We start from the raw sequence: 15,756 nt of genomic DNA, 5'->3' as shown, positions 1-15,756 counted from the left end.
TTCCTGACTGTCTGAATTGACACACAGTGTTCCCGCCAGAGATTTTAGCAAAGAAAAGGACAGTAGAGATCTGGTTTGTGTTAGAATGTCTTCCTTGTGAGGAGTGTTTGGGTTTGTGGTCAGCAGGTGTAGGCCTCTGGTGTTCCTCTCATAAACCTTTTTTTAAAGAATATGGTCCTTTCAAGTGGTTCAGAATTGAGAGGAGAAGGGGGGGGGAGTCCCTTGTTAGGTGATAGTCTCTGATGAGAGGCCTGGCGGTGGGGGGTGGTGCTCAGTGTTATGCACCTGGTTGTTCTGACCTAAGGCCTTTGATATATGCCACACACAGGCCTGGTAGTAGTAATGTGTTGTGGGCCTCTGGGCAGTGGTTTCCCACAGCAGTTCCCAGAATGGCTTTGTCAGTGGGGGCTTTTAGTGCTGGTGCTGTGCTCTTTGGTGCAGCTGTCTGCCGGATGGAGAGCTCTGAGGTCCCTATGGTAGTAGAGGTGTAGTAGCAGCTTTATTTGTTGTTGCAAGGGTGTTTGAGGCCTGTGTGACCTTTATGCTCTTTCCTGCACTGCGTGCAGTCTCAACAGTCTTCCGGCTGAGTTGCGGCTATGTCTACGCAAGCAGAGGAGTCCCAGATGCCACTTTGGGTGCTTGTGCCCTGTAGAGGAGCGAAGAATCTGTGGGGCTTGGGAGCCGGCCCTTTCAAGATGGCGCCCGGGGTTCCGGTTGCTTTAAGTGCATGTCACTAAGCCGGGGCAAGGATGATGTCAGTGGGCCCTTCACGCTGTTTGGCCAGTTGGAGCTGCGGGTAGTTTGTCGCCCAACAAGTCTGTGGCGTGGGAGCGGTGGATGGCACTTTTTTAGCCCGTTTTTGGTGCTGTGTGTACGGGGCTCTCCTAGCACACCACCATTCGAAAGCTCCACCCACCGGAAGTCTTGTATATACTTTGTTATGTATGCAATGACCATATTCTTTATTGTGGATATGTTATTCTTGACAAAAACTTAAATATAAATTATCAAATAAAAAGAAGAAAATAGATTAAAATTGCAAAAGCCCCAACCAATAGGAAATTATCTATAATAAATTTATCAAACAAGTAGGAATGGAGTATCAGTTCCCATTCAGGTACATTTTTAAAACCTTATTTAACCACTCAAAAGATACAGGTAAAAAGCCCAAATACATCTCAGAACAACAAATAGGTATTCGGATGAATAGAAGTCCAGTGTCAGGTCTGTGTTTCATGGGGTGTAAATAATTACAGTACAAGCATTAATGTACAGAAGCCATGATCTTAGCATAGAACTAACAGGAACAGGAAATGCCAAACAGCAAACAAGTGCAATAGAAATAAATCATAGAGTTGCATATAAGCTAAACATAACACCCATAACATCTCCCTCTTTTAGTGTTAATAAATCAACATTGTGAAATTTGGATGAGTCCTTGTAATAACACATTCTACAGGTTAAGTCTCTTGGGCGGTTGTGAATGTCTGCCACTACGGGTGAAGACTGGCCCTCCTTGTACAAAGAGTTTCTTAGCCCTCTCTGAGCTTAATGGGCTCTTCTCAATACTTGCTGGCATGCTCTGTGCATGACTGCCATGAGGTATGCCTGCTTGCTCAAGACTGTCATTAATATTAGTCTGTGGCATCACCTCTGTACATTCCTTACTGCCAATGGGTGAGTGTGCCCTTATAATATCAGATGAGTCTGGTCTGTCAACTGGATATTGAGAATCAGGCTGCTCAGCCACTCGCAGATCCACACGATTGCGGCGATAGAGAGTTCCTTCAATGTCCACAAGATAGGAGCGTGGTGCAACTTTTTGCAGACAGGTACCCATTCTCCAACGACTTGTTCGATCTCCAGGCAGGGGTTTCATACGGATTCGTTCCCCAATATTCAATTCAGGCAAATCTCTGGCAGATGTGTTATATCGTGCCTTGAACACTTGCCTCTTAAGTCGTAACTTTTCTGGTATACCATGTATCACAGAGGGTTCAAGTAGCTTGTTGGCAACTGGTAAGGAGGTCTTTAATCTCCTTGACATCAGTCTTTGTGCCGGACTACTATCCATGCCCTCGGTTGGAGTGTTTCTTCAATGTAAGATGGCCTTCCACTGGTCTTTACCATCACTTTGTGCTTTCTTGCATAAATTTTTAACAATCTTCACAGCAGATTCAGCTTTGCCGTTAGCCTGTGGATGACGTGGTGAAGAAGTCACATGCTTAAACTCCCATTCAGTGGCAAATTTCCTGAATTGTAAGCTTGCAAACTGAGGGCCGTTATCAGAGATCACTTTATCTGGTTGTCCATGACGTGCAAACTGAGCCTTGCACCTCTTAACTGTAGTTTCAGTGGATAAGTCAGGAAGAAGTTCAATTTCCCAGAAGTCTGAGTAATGATCAACTAATATCAGATATTCTTTTCCTGCATAGTTGAATAAGTCTATACTGACGATCTGCCAAGGACGTGTAGGTATCTCATGTGACATCATGGTGTCTTTTTGTTGCAAATGTGCATATTCATTGCAAGTGGGACAATCGCTGACAAAGTCTTTGATTTCACCTTGCATGTTGGGCCAGTAAAGAGTATCACGAGCTTGTTTGTAGCATGCCTCACCCCCAATGTGACTTGAGTGTATGCGTAATAACATCTCTGCTCTAAGTGACTTTGGTATTATGACTCTTTGACCTTTGTATAAGATACCATTTTGTACGCTGATCTCATCTCTGAAGGACCAATATTCTTTCACAATTGCAGGTGCTGCATCCTTTTCTTCTGGCCACCCAATCAGAACAATAGACTTCAGTGCTTGTAAAGTTGCATCTCTGTCTGTGTGCTGTATGAGCTGATGTAGCCGCTGATCTGTGACATTTAGATAGTCCGCTTGATTTACTTCAGCAAAGAAAGTTTGTTCCTGTTGCAGCAAACAAACTGTATGATGCTCATGCTCACCTCCGGGTGCCACATGATCCGTTGTAGCTCTGCTCAGGGTATCACTGATATACATTTCACATCCTGGCTTGTAGACAACATTGAGATTGTAATGCTGCAATGTAAGCATCATGCTCTGCAAACGCTTGGGAGCACATAAAAGGGGCTTTTTGAATATGGCTATTAGCGGTTTGTGATCAGTTTCAGCTCTGATTGTATCCTGGCCATAAAGATAATGATGAAAACGCTGGCAAGCAAACACAATGCTTAAACATTCCTTTTCAATTTGAGCATAATTCTGCTCAGCTGACGAAAGAGCTCTGGACGCATATGCAACTGGCTGACCTTCTTGCAATAGACAACATCCTAGGCCATTTTTGCTTGAGTCACTTTGTATTGCAATAGGTTTTGTGACATCATAATATTTCAACACTGGGGCAGCGGTGACCAAGCGTTTTATCTCCTCCACTGCCTGGTCATGCTTGGGAAGCCAGTGCCAAACTGCATCTTTGTCCAGAAGTCTTCTCAATGGCTGACACACCTCCGACAAGTGCGGCATGAATTTTGCTAGGTATGTGACAAAGCCAATAAAACGCTGTACCGCTTTGGCGTCACCAGGGTGTGGCATGTCTACAATGGCTCTAATCTTATCTGGGTCAGCTTTTAAGCCTTGTGAGGACAGGATATGTCCATGGAAACGAACGTCTTGCACCTTGAACTTCAATTTCTTTACGCTGAGTCTCAGCATCACCTGCCTGCAACGATCCAGTAGCGCTTTTAGATTCTCATCATGGTCATGCTCAGCTTCTTCATCTGTATTACCACAGCCAATTATAAGAATGTCATCGGCTATTGGCTCAATTCCGTGGAGCCCACATAATAGTTCATGCTGCTTTCGCTGATACACCTCTGGTGCTACAGAGACTCCAAATGGCAGTTTCAGCCATCTCTTTCTGCCCCAAGGAGTCCAGAAGGTGGTCATGTAGCTACTCTTTTCATCCAGTTTGCACTGTAAAAAGGCATCTCTTGCATCAACAAGTGTAAAAATCCATGCTTTGGGTAGTTTGTGCAAAACGTTGTCAAGTGTTGGCATTAAGTAGTGTGACCGTTTCAGGGCCATGTTCAGAAACTTGGGATCAATGCAAATTCTGATCTTCTCAAGCTTCCTAATAACTACCATGTTGCTTATCCAATCCGTAGGTTCTGATACTGAAGTAAGATGTCCTTCAGCTTCATACTTATCCAGTTGTGCTTTGACCTGCGGCTTAATGGCTACTGGCACATTGCGTGGGGCACATTGTACTGGTGGAATGCTAGGATCAAGTTCAAAATGTACCTCTCCTGAAACAGATACTACTGGGCCATCAAACACATCATTATAGACACTTAGGATCTGCTGTTTTGTCAGTGGCCTAGTCAGGGATTTTGCAGGCTGATTATCAACATTGTGTAGTTCAGCAGGAATGGTGAACTGCATCAGACCCAGGCGCTCACATGTTGAACCAGACAATATCGGTTTCTGATTGGCCTCAACAATCTTAAACTCAAGTTTGTGAATACGTTCACGTATGCTGCATTCTGTTTGGAAAAGTCCCAATTAATCCATTAGTTCCCCTGAATATAACTTCAATTTAGTGCTACTTGGCTGAAGAGGTACCCTAGGTGCCAGTTTCATCTTGTCTTTTAAACTCATGACATCACATGTTGCACCTGAGTCCAGCTGGCAGGGTTGGCATACATTATTTAGTCTGAGATTTACAAACCATTTTTGTCCCTTAGATTTTACAGCACCAATGCATTCTTTTGAGTAAACCACCTCAGTACTATGTAAATGTGCATCCTCAGAATCTGACATTTGCTCAATTGTGTGCATCTTTCTTGCTTCCATTCTACTTGACAGACATACTCCAGCAAAAATGATTTAGTCTACCACATGCTCTACAGATTTTCCCATAAGCAGGGCACTGTTCTTTCTCTCGTACATGCACACTGCCACAGTACTTGCAGGATGCAGGCTTGCTCATAGGTGAGTTGCGTAGGTGATTTTTGTGCTGAAACTTGTGCTGGTGGTTCTTCAAGCCTAGCTGTTGCTTGGAGGCTGCATTGATACTGTCAGTCTGTTTATCCTGCTCCATAGCTCTCATATGTTTGTCAGTAAGTTCTGCAGTGCGACATATCTCAATTGCTGCTTGTAGGTTTAAATCATGTTCCCTCAATAGGCGGCGGCGTGTGCTTTCACTATTAATACCTAGAACTATTTTGTCACAAATAAGTTCATCTCTCAGAGAACCATACTCACAGCTTGTAGCTTTTTCTCTTAGCCGTGTGACAAAGTTGTCTATTGCTTCACCTTCTTCTTGCTTGCAGCTGCCAAATATATATCTTTCATATATGACATTTTTAGAAGGTCTGAAAAAAGCTTCTAATGCATCTAGGATGGCTTTAGTGTCACTTTTCTGCTCCTCTGTGAGGTTTAAATTATGCTTATAAACATGGTGGCATTCACTGCCCATCACCCTCCTCAGTGTAGCTGCTTGCACTGCTGCAGGCTTCTCATTTAACCCTGTGGCTAGGGAGTAATCCTCAAACTCAGCTCTGAAGTTGTCCCAGTTACTGCTGCAATCCCCACTCATCCTCATTGCCTCAGGCAGTGGAATGCTGTTAGCTGCTGCCATGGTGCTGGTTTTCTTGCTTTCAGTGCTCAGCTTTCAGCACAGGACTGCAATTGCTACAGGAGGCACAATCAGCTCTAAAGTCTCTCACTGCAAGACTGGCAAGTTCTTAGCATCAGATGTATAGAAACAGCGCAGATTCAGATACTTCTGACACCATGTTTCATGTGGTGTAAATAATGACAGTACAAGCATTAGTGTACAGAAGCCATGATCTTAGCATAGAACTAACAGGAACAGGAAATGCCAAACAGAAAACAAGTGCAATAGAAATAAATCATAGAGTTGCATATAAGGTAAACATAACACCCATAACAGTCCGCAGTATGTCACATGTATAATTGAACCAATCAAGTTCCTTATTATTTACATATCAGTAATGATGAGGAAAACCCCCCTTATAGTACAAGTGTCCATTGAAGTGTCCATATTAAATGTTTGAAATAACATGCAAGTGTCCATGCTATTGAAGTGTCTATTAAATAGAAATTAGTTTCTAGAAGTGCATAACAGGGACACAGCAGGGAAACTAGCATTAGGCATATATATGTCATACTATAGGATATGAAAAACAATGCATTGATCTAAATTCAATGAGTTGCTGCTATGGATATTTCAGATATAAAAACTGTAATGTAGTGATTCAAGAATACTGAAAGTTGAAAAAAAACCCAGAAGTATTAAAGCTACGAGACAGGGTTTCCCTAGAACTCAACTATGAGTGACAGGTTTTAAATAAACTATATGTATAGAAATACAAAATTATTTAGCATATATAGTAGCATGCATAGTACACCGCACTATATTTAGATTAATATACAAAAAGTCCTATTTTGTAGTACTTTCTCTCACCCACTGCTTTGGTATAGGCCTGCTAACTTTCAAAAATTAATATTCAGTAATTTGCATATTTTATATCATGGGTACATATATATATATATATATATATATATATATATATATATATATATATATATATATATATATAAAAAGAATAAATGTGAAACCCAGTTATTCAGATATGTTAATAATTTTCGGTATATAATATTGTATGCACAAATCGAAGAGGGGACAACCTCTCACTCTCTCCGGCCGGTCGGCCCCACAGGAAATACTTCTGCTACCCCTACGGCACTCTTACCTTGCTCACAGGCAACTTGTTCTCCAGCCAATGATGGAATAGACACTTGCTCCAATTACACGCAACAGCCGGAATCGTCAGATATGCTGGAACAGACAGGTTAGAAGCAAAGAGATGGAATCCGACTAATCCGTAAAAACAGTCTTTATTCAATCCACATAGGTAAAATGTAACACGTGGAAAACGCAGAAAATCCTGAAATTGTGTCAAGGGCGTCCCTTGACACCATTTCAGGATTTGCTGTGTTTCCCAAGTGTTAAATTTTATCTATGTGGATTGAATAAAGACTGTTTTTACGGATTAGTTGGATTCCATCTCTTTGCTTCTACATATATATATACACACATACTGTATATACAAAAACACTAATACATACACATATCTGTTGCTGTTTATAAAATGTATCCGTTATGGGATATAAACACACTTCTCTGTTGCTGTTTATACATTTAACCCCTCACCAATATGCAAACACATATCTGTGGATGTTTATAAAATTAACCCCTCATGAATACACACACACATACAGGTACAAAACCCATTATCCAAACTCAAACAGAAAGAGAAGCAGTCTGCCAGGAATGAACAACAGCTCAATAGCTTGTTCTATGGCCCGGTTACCAGCTGGGAGTAGCTTCTTTTCCCCCAATTGTGCTTTTCACAGAGGAAGACTTTCCTGAAGTATATCAGTCTGATCCCACCTAACAAGGTCAGTCTAGCCCCAAAATACCAGGCAATTTTCCTCTGAACAAGGGAAATAGCAACCCCAGATGATCGTTTTGGCCTTTTATGGGCCTTGTCAGTGAGGTGCAGCCATATCTAAGCACATTGGGCAGGCAAGTCCACGTCTGGTCTCCCCCACTACCCTTAAAGAGACTTTTCCCTGGGTCATTATGGAAATTCAAACAGAAAGAAAAGCAGTCTACCCAGAACGAACGAGCAACAGCTCAATAGCTTGTTCTATGGCCCAGTTATCACCTGAGAGTAGCTTCTTTTCGCCAAATTGTGTTTTTTTTACAGAGGAAGACTTTCCTGAAGTATATCAGTCTGATCCTGCCTAACAGGCCCTGAAATACCAGGAAATTTTCCTCTGTTCATGGGAACCAGCAAACCCAGACAATCATTTCAGCCTTGTCAGTGAGGTGCAGTGAGTCCATGTCTGGTTCCCCCACTACCCTTAGGGAGACTTTCCCCAGGGTCATTATGCAAATTCAAACAGAAAGAGAAGCAGTCTACCAGGAACAAACAACAGCTCAATAGCTTGTTCTATGACCCGGTTACCACCTGGGAGTAGCTGTTGTTCCTGCTAAAGCGCTTCTCTTATTATATGCATTTGTATTATGACCCTTGGGAGGTCTCCCTAAGGGTGATGAGGGAAACCAGACGTGGACTTCTTGCCCAATGTGCATAGAAGAATATGGCTGCACCTAACTGACAAGGCCCAATGAAGGCCAAATTGATCGTCTGGGTTTGTCATGTTCCTTGTTCAGAGGAGGATTGCATGGTATTTCGGTGCTGGACTGACCTTACTAGGTGGGATCAGACTGATATACTCCAGGAAAGTTCTCCTCTGTGAAAAGTACAATTGGGCTAAAAGAGGTTGCTCCTGGTTGGTAATTCTCCAATGTACAAGCTACTGAGCTGTTGTTCGCTCCAGGTAGAGCGCTTCTTTTTTTATATGCATTTGTATTATGACCATGGGGAGGTCTCCCTAAAAGTGATGGGAAAACCAGACGGTGACTCCTTGCCCAATGTGTGTAGTAGAGGAATTTGGCTGCACCTCACTGAGGAGGCCCAATGAAGGTGAAACAATTGTCTAGGGTAGTCTTTTTGGTTTTTTTTTGGTTCTGGACGAACCTTACTAGGCGGGATCAGACTGATATACTTCAGGAAAGTTCTCATCTGTAAAAAGCAAAATTGGGCTAAAAGAGGCTGCTCCTGAGTGGTAATTAGCCATAGAACAAGCTACTGAGCTGTTGTTCGTTCCTGGTAGAGCGCTTCTCTTCTTATATGCCTTTATCCAAACAGCTTGGGACTGGAAAAGGTTTGGATTTTGGAATAGTGTGGACTTTGGGATATTTGTATTTGTAAAATGGGACAGTTTGGAGAGCGAATGAAACCAAGTTAAACAACAATATCTTATGTGATTTAGGGAGTATTTACTTGTCATTATACATCTCATACATGTAACCTAAAGGTAATTTTAATACTTTTGTATACATAGTACCCTTAGAAAGATAATACAGTACTGTAATCAGAAAGGTAATATTTGTTGTTTTAAATGAATATAGACTATTATTTGCATTTTAGAACACAAAAACCAAACCAAAAACGCAGACAGAGAAGACTGAGTTACATGTAGGGGAAATAAAGTAGTTTTTGATAATTTTAAAAACATATGAATTAAAAAGTTTGAATTTAAGAATGTTTTGATTTTGGAATTCTGGATATTGGGATTTATAACTGTATTGATTTTTGTAAAATAAATCACTTTCCGCTAGATTTAGAGTTTGGGGTTAGCCGTCAAAACCAGCGTTAGAGGCTCCTAACGCTGGTTTTGGGCTACCGCTGGTATTTAGAGTCGTGTAGGTAAGGGTCTAACGCTCACTTTCCAGCCGCGACTTTTCCATACCGCAGATCCCCCTACACCATTTGCGTATCCTATCTTTTCAATGGCATCTTTCTAACGCTGGTATTTAGAGTCTTGGCTGAAGTGAGCGTTAGAAATCTAACGACAAAACTCCAGCCGCAGCAAAAAGTCAGTAGTTAAGAGCTTTCTGGGCTAACGCCGGTTCATAAACCTCTTAACTACTGTGCTCTAAAGTACACTAACACCCATAAACTACCTATGTACCCCTAAACCGAGGCCCCCCCACATAGCCGCCACTCTAATAAAAAATTTTAACCCCTAATCTGCCGACCGCATGCCGCCACCTACGTTATACTTATGTACCCCTAATCTGCTGCCCCAAACATTGCTGACCCCTATATTATATTTATTAACCCCTAATCTGCCCCCCCCCCCAACGTCACTGCTAACTTACCTACAATTATTAACCCCTAATCTGCCGACCGGACCTCACCGCTACTATAATAAAGTTATTAATCCCTAATCCGCCTCACTCCAGCCTCAAAAACCCTATAATAAATTTATTAACCCCTAAAGCTAAGTCTAACCCTAACACCCCCCTAAGTTAAATATAATTTAAATCTAACGAAATAAATTAACTCTTATTAAATAAATTATTCCTATTTAAAGCTAAATACTTACCTGTAAAATAAACCCTAATATAGCTACAATATAAATTATAATTATATTGTAGCTATTTTAGGATTAATATTTATTTTACAGGCAACTTTGTATTTATTTTAACCAGGTACAATAGCTATTAAATAGTTAATAACTATTTACTAGCTACCTAGTTAAAATAATTACAAAATTACCTTTAAAATAAATCCTAACCTAAGTTACAATTAAACCTAACACTACACTATCAATAAATTAATTAAATGAAATACCTACAATTATCTACAATTAAACCTAACACTACACTATCAATAAATTAATTACATACAAATCCCTACAAATAAATACAATTAAATAAACTAACTAAAGTACAAAAAATAAAAAAAGCTAAGTTACAAAAAATAATAAAATAATTTACAAACATTAGAAAAATATTACAACAATTTTAAGCTAATTTCACCTACTCTAAGCCCCCTAATAAAATAAAAAAGCCCCCCAAAATAAAAAAATGCCCTACCCTATTCTAAAATACAAATAGAAAAGCTCTTTTATCTTACCAGCCCTTAAAAGGGCCTTTTGCCAAAGAATTCTGCTCTTTTGCCTGTAAAAAAAACATACAATACCCCCCCCAACATTACAACCCACCACCCACATACCCCTAATCTAACCCAAACCCCCCTTAAATAAACCTAACACTAAGCCCCTGTAGATCATCCTACCTTATCTTTACCACCCCGGGTATCACCGATCGGTCCAGAGGAGGCTCCGAAATCTTCATCCAAGCCCAAGCGGGGGCTGAAGACATCCATCATCCGGCTGAAGAAGTCCATCATCGGGCTGAAGTCTTGATCCAAGCGTGGGCTGAAGACATCCATCATCCGGCTGAAGAGGTCCATCATCGGGCTGAATTCTTCTATCAAGCGGCATCTTCAATCTTCTTTCTTCCGGAGCCATCTTCTTCCAGCCGACGCGGATCCATCCTCTTCTACCGACGCCTACTCGCCGAATGACGGTTCCTTTAAATGACGTCATCCAAGATGGCATCCCTCGAATTCCGATTGGCTGATAGGATTCTATCAGCCAATCGGAATTAAGGTAGGAAAATTCTGATTGGCTGATGGAATCAGCCAATCAGATTCAAGTTCAATCCGATTGGCTGATTGGATCAGCCAATCGGATTGAACTTGAATCTGATTGGCTGATTCCATCAGCCAATCAGAATTTTCCTACCTTAATTCCGATTGGCTGATAGAATCCTATCAGCCAATCGGAATTCGAGGAACGCCATCTTGGATGACGTCCCTTAACGGAACCGTCATTTGTCGGGAAGTCATCGGCCAGGATGGATGTTCCGCGTCGGCGGGATGAAGATGGATCCGGAAGAAAGAAGATTGAAGATGCCGCTTAATAGAAGACTTCAGCCGGATCATGGACCTCTTCAGCCCCCGCTTGAGCCAAGACTTCAGCCGGATCATGGACCTCTTCAGCCCCCGCTTGGGCCAAGACTTCAGCTGGATCATGGACATCTTCAGCCCCCGCTTGGGCCAAGACTTCAGCTGGATCATGGACCTCTTCAGCCCCCGCTTGGGCCAAGACTTCAGCCGGATCATGGACATCTTCAGCCCCCGCTTGGGCCAAGACTTCAGCCGGATCATGGACATCTTCAGCCCCCGCTTGGGCTTGGATGAAGACTTCGGAGCCTGGACGGATCGGTGATACCCGGCATGGTGAAGACAAGGTAGGGAGATCTTCAGGGGCTTAGTGTTAGGTTTATTTAAGGGGGGTTTGGGTTAGATTAGGGGTATGTGGGTGGTGGGTTGTAATGTTGGGGGGGTATTGTATTTTTTTTTTACAGGCAAAAGAGCAGAATTCTTTGGGGCATGCCCCGCAAAAGGCCCTTTTAAGGGCTGGTAAGGTAAAAGAGCTTTTCAATTTTAATTTTAGAATAGGGTAGGGCATTTTTTATTTTGGGGGGCTTTGTTATTTTATTAGGGGGCTTAGAGTAGGTGTAATTAGCTTAAAATTGTTGTAATATTTTTCTAATGTTTGTAAATTATTTTTTTTATTTTTTGTAACGGTTCTTTTTTTATTTTTTGTACTTTAGTTAGTTTATTTAATTGTATTTATTTGTAGGGATTTGTATGTAATTAATTTATTGATAGTGTAGTGTTAGGTTTAATTGTAGATAATTGTAGGTAGTTTATTTAATTAATTTATTTATAGTGTAGTGTTAGATTTAATTGTAACTTAGGTTAGAATTTATTTTACAGGTAATTTTGTAATTATTTTAACTAGGTAGCTATTAAATAGTTATTAACTATTTAATAGCTATTGTACCTGGTTAAAATAAATACAAATTCTGTGAACTCTAAATACCAGCGGTATTTAAAAGGTGCGGGGGAAAAAAAAGCCAGCGTTAGCTACGCGGGTCGTTACCGACAAAACTCTAAATCTAGTGGTAAGTAAGTAAGCATACATATATTGCCGTTTCTAAAATTAACTTCTTATGAATAATTTTTTTAGCAAAGTTAAATACTGACTTAATATTTACAGCAGATATAAAAAATAAAAAGATTGCACAGCACAGAAGCAAAACTAGTTTAACCTTTTAACACTGTTACATTGTTCCAATAATTGACCCTGTCATGAAAGGGTTAAAATGATTTTATAAATATATACTGCATAAGATAAATATCCGACATCTAGATAGAAAATACAGGTAGCCCTCAGTTTACGCCGGGGTTAGGTTCCAGAAGAAATGGTTGTAAATCGAAACCGTTGTAAATTGAAACCCAGTTTATAATGTAAGTCAAAGGGAAGTGAGGGAGTTAGGTTCCAGGCCCCTTTCAAAATTCTCATAAGTAACACCTAATACATTATTTTTAAAGCTTTGAAATGAAGACTTTAAATGCTAAACAGCATTATAAACCTAATTAAATAATCACACAACACAGAATATATAATTAAACTAAGTTAAATGAACAAAAACCCTTGCTAAAACAGCATTATAATCCTAATAAAAAAATCATAGAACACAGACTTTACTTGCATTTTTTTGCAAACACTTCTTTCTATGCATTTCAATCTGGACTTATTTATAGACAGGAAGATCTTGTTCCTTTGAAAGCTGCTCGATAGCTCAGGTCTAGCTAGCTACACTGATTAATTTCAACCTGCTTGTGTGCTTGGCTTGCATATCTTTGCTGCAATACAAGCAGACAGCTCCACCTACTGGCTATTTTAATCAATGTACTGCTTCTCAATGCTTTTTTATAGCAGTCACATGACTGAAAAAAAAGGTTGTTATTCTGAAACGGCGCAAATTGAACCATTGTAAACAGAGGGCCACCTGTACAAGTTTATGTACAATTGTTAAAATAAAAACAGCTTGTTTACAATACAACAGCTTAGGTTTATAAGCATTTATTGGACAACACTGCATGGCATTCCATTTCCAATGAACAGGATTAGATAATAAAACAAACTATCCAGCTCTATATATCCCAGAAGGATACTCTGTAGCTCTGCTGATGAAGCCAGGATGAAGAGGACACTGCTAATGGAGCCAAATCAGTTTAAAAATAATTTCAAGCAGCTCCATTAGGAATCCTACTGAGAAGCAGCATATCTGCGCTAACATATATCGAGATTACAAGATATGCGCTAAACCCGGTGCATAAGTAAAGTTAAAAATTTAGTGGTACCGCACTTTCTATAGCACTGCCATTACAATTTACAGAAAAACCTTCTTGTGCTGTAAACTCCATCCCGCACAAAATCCAAGTCCTGGCTTGACATGCTAGTGCACGTTTTCCCCCATAGACACCTGCGGTTGCTGAATGGTGATCACTATAACGGAATCCCCATTGATGTCTATGGAGACAAGAAGGTTATGTAAAAACCTAACACCCTAACATAAACCCTTAGTCTAAATACCTCTAATCCGCTGCCCCCGACATCGCCGAAACTAAATAAATTTATTAACCCATAACTCGCCTCCCCCTGACTTCACCGACTCTAAATAAACCTATTAACCCCTAAACCGCCAAACCCCCACATCGCTACTACTAAATTAAACTATTAACCCCTAAACCTAACACTCGCTAACTTTAAATTAAAGTTACAATATAACTACATTAAAATAAATAAAAACTTACCTGTGAAATAAATGAAAAATAAGATTAAACTATAAATAAACCTAACATAACTATTTTAAAAAAACTAAAAAAAACTAAAAGTAAAAAAACTTAAATTACAAAATTAAAAAATCCCAACACTACGAAAAAATAAAAAAAACTAACATTACAAAAAAACTAAGATTACAAAAAATAATAAACAAAATTATCCAACATAATAAAAATTAAACCTAATCTAATACCGCTATAAGAACAAAAAAGCCATCCCAAATCTAACACTAAACTACCAATAGCCCTTAAAAGGGCCTTTTTTTACATTAAAATATTACAAAGTACCCCCTAACAGTAAATCCCCCACCCAACCAAGCCCCCAAGCCTCCCTTTTATGCATCATGAGTATGGGCATTGTTACGATTAAGTTGCCTCACCACAGAGTGGGAGAGCAGGTGATGTAGCTCTGGGGGCATTGGGTTCCTTAGAGCAAGGTGGTTAAGAAATGGGGTTAACAGACAGAGCAAGGTTTCTTCTTGTTGTGTCTAGATATTTATTCAGGTTACGACCATGTTACAAAAAGAAAACAAGCCAGGTTGGGGAAGTTGGACTAGCACCGCTGGTTGGTTACGTTTTATATAGTTGTGGTTAATATATTGATAATTATTTAAATGCTTATGTAAAAGGGACATAACACAAGTTGGGATAGAGACAAAATATAATAATATGTACTTTAATTATTTTACCTGCACATTTTTACTGCAGTGCCTTACCATTAGCCATTTATTTTTAGTTTCTGAATTGTAAAGCTTTAACTCCCCCCACACATTCCCTTCTATGGCTGTATCTATATCTATTATTCTTTTGGTAGAATGCAAAAGTGCATAGGGATTATCTGCTGGAGCATACCTAGAAAATGTGAACTCAGTTGAAATACAATGCCTTTGTCTAAACACTGCTAAGAGGGGTGGAGTTGGTTGCTCCATTCAGCTAAGCTATGTAATTCATTTTGCTTATTTTTGAAAATTATTTTAAAATACTTGCCAGCAATTTTATAAATGATGCAAACTATTTTTAATTAATTAGCCCTTTTAGGATATGCACAGATCTCAACCTGTTTTATGTCCCTTTAAGCATTTTGTATTTAATAAACTAGTTGCAACCTATTTTATGCCATGAAAGGTGTTGTGTTTTATTTAAAGGGACACTGAACCCAAATTTTTCTTTTGTGATTCAGATAGAGCATGCATTTTTAAGCAACTTTCTAATGTACTCCTATTATCAATTTTTCTTTGTTCTCTTGCTATCTTTATTGGAAAAAGAAAGTCCAGGACCTTGGACAGCACTTGTTTATTGGTGGATGAATTTATCCACCAATCAACAAGAACAACCCAGGTTGTTCACCAAAATGGGCCGGCATCTAAACTTACATTCTTGCTTTTCAAATAAATAAACCAAGAGAATGAAGAACATTTGCTAATAGGAGTAAATTAGAAAGTTTCTTAAAATTGTATGCTCTATCTGAATCACAAAAGAAAAAAATTGGGTACAGTGTCCCTTTAAGGGGTTTAAATGTTAAAATGGGATTCCTGGGGGAAAATGGGGGGTCAGGATACTCGACTCAGACCTCCACTC

The sequence above is a fragment of the Bombina bombina genome, chromosome 1 (assembly GCF_027579735.1).
Source record: "Bombina bombina isolate aBomBom1 chromosome 1, aBomBom1.pri, whole genome shotgun sequence".
NCBI lineage: Eukaryota > Metazoa > Chordata > Amphibia > Anura > Bombinatoridae > Bombina > Bombina bombina.
The sequence above is the reverse complement of the archived record's forward strand: the minus strand, read 5'-3'. Positions refer to the sequence as shown.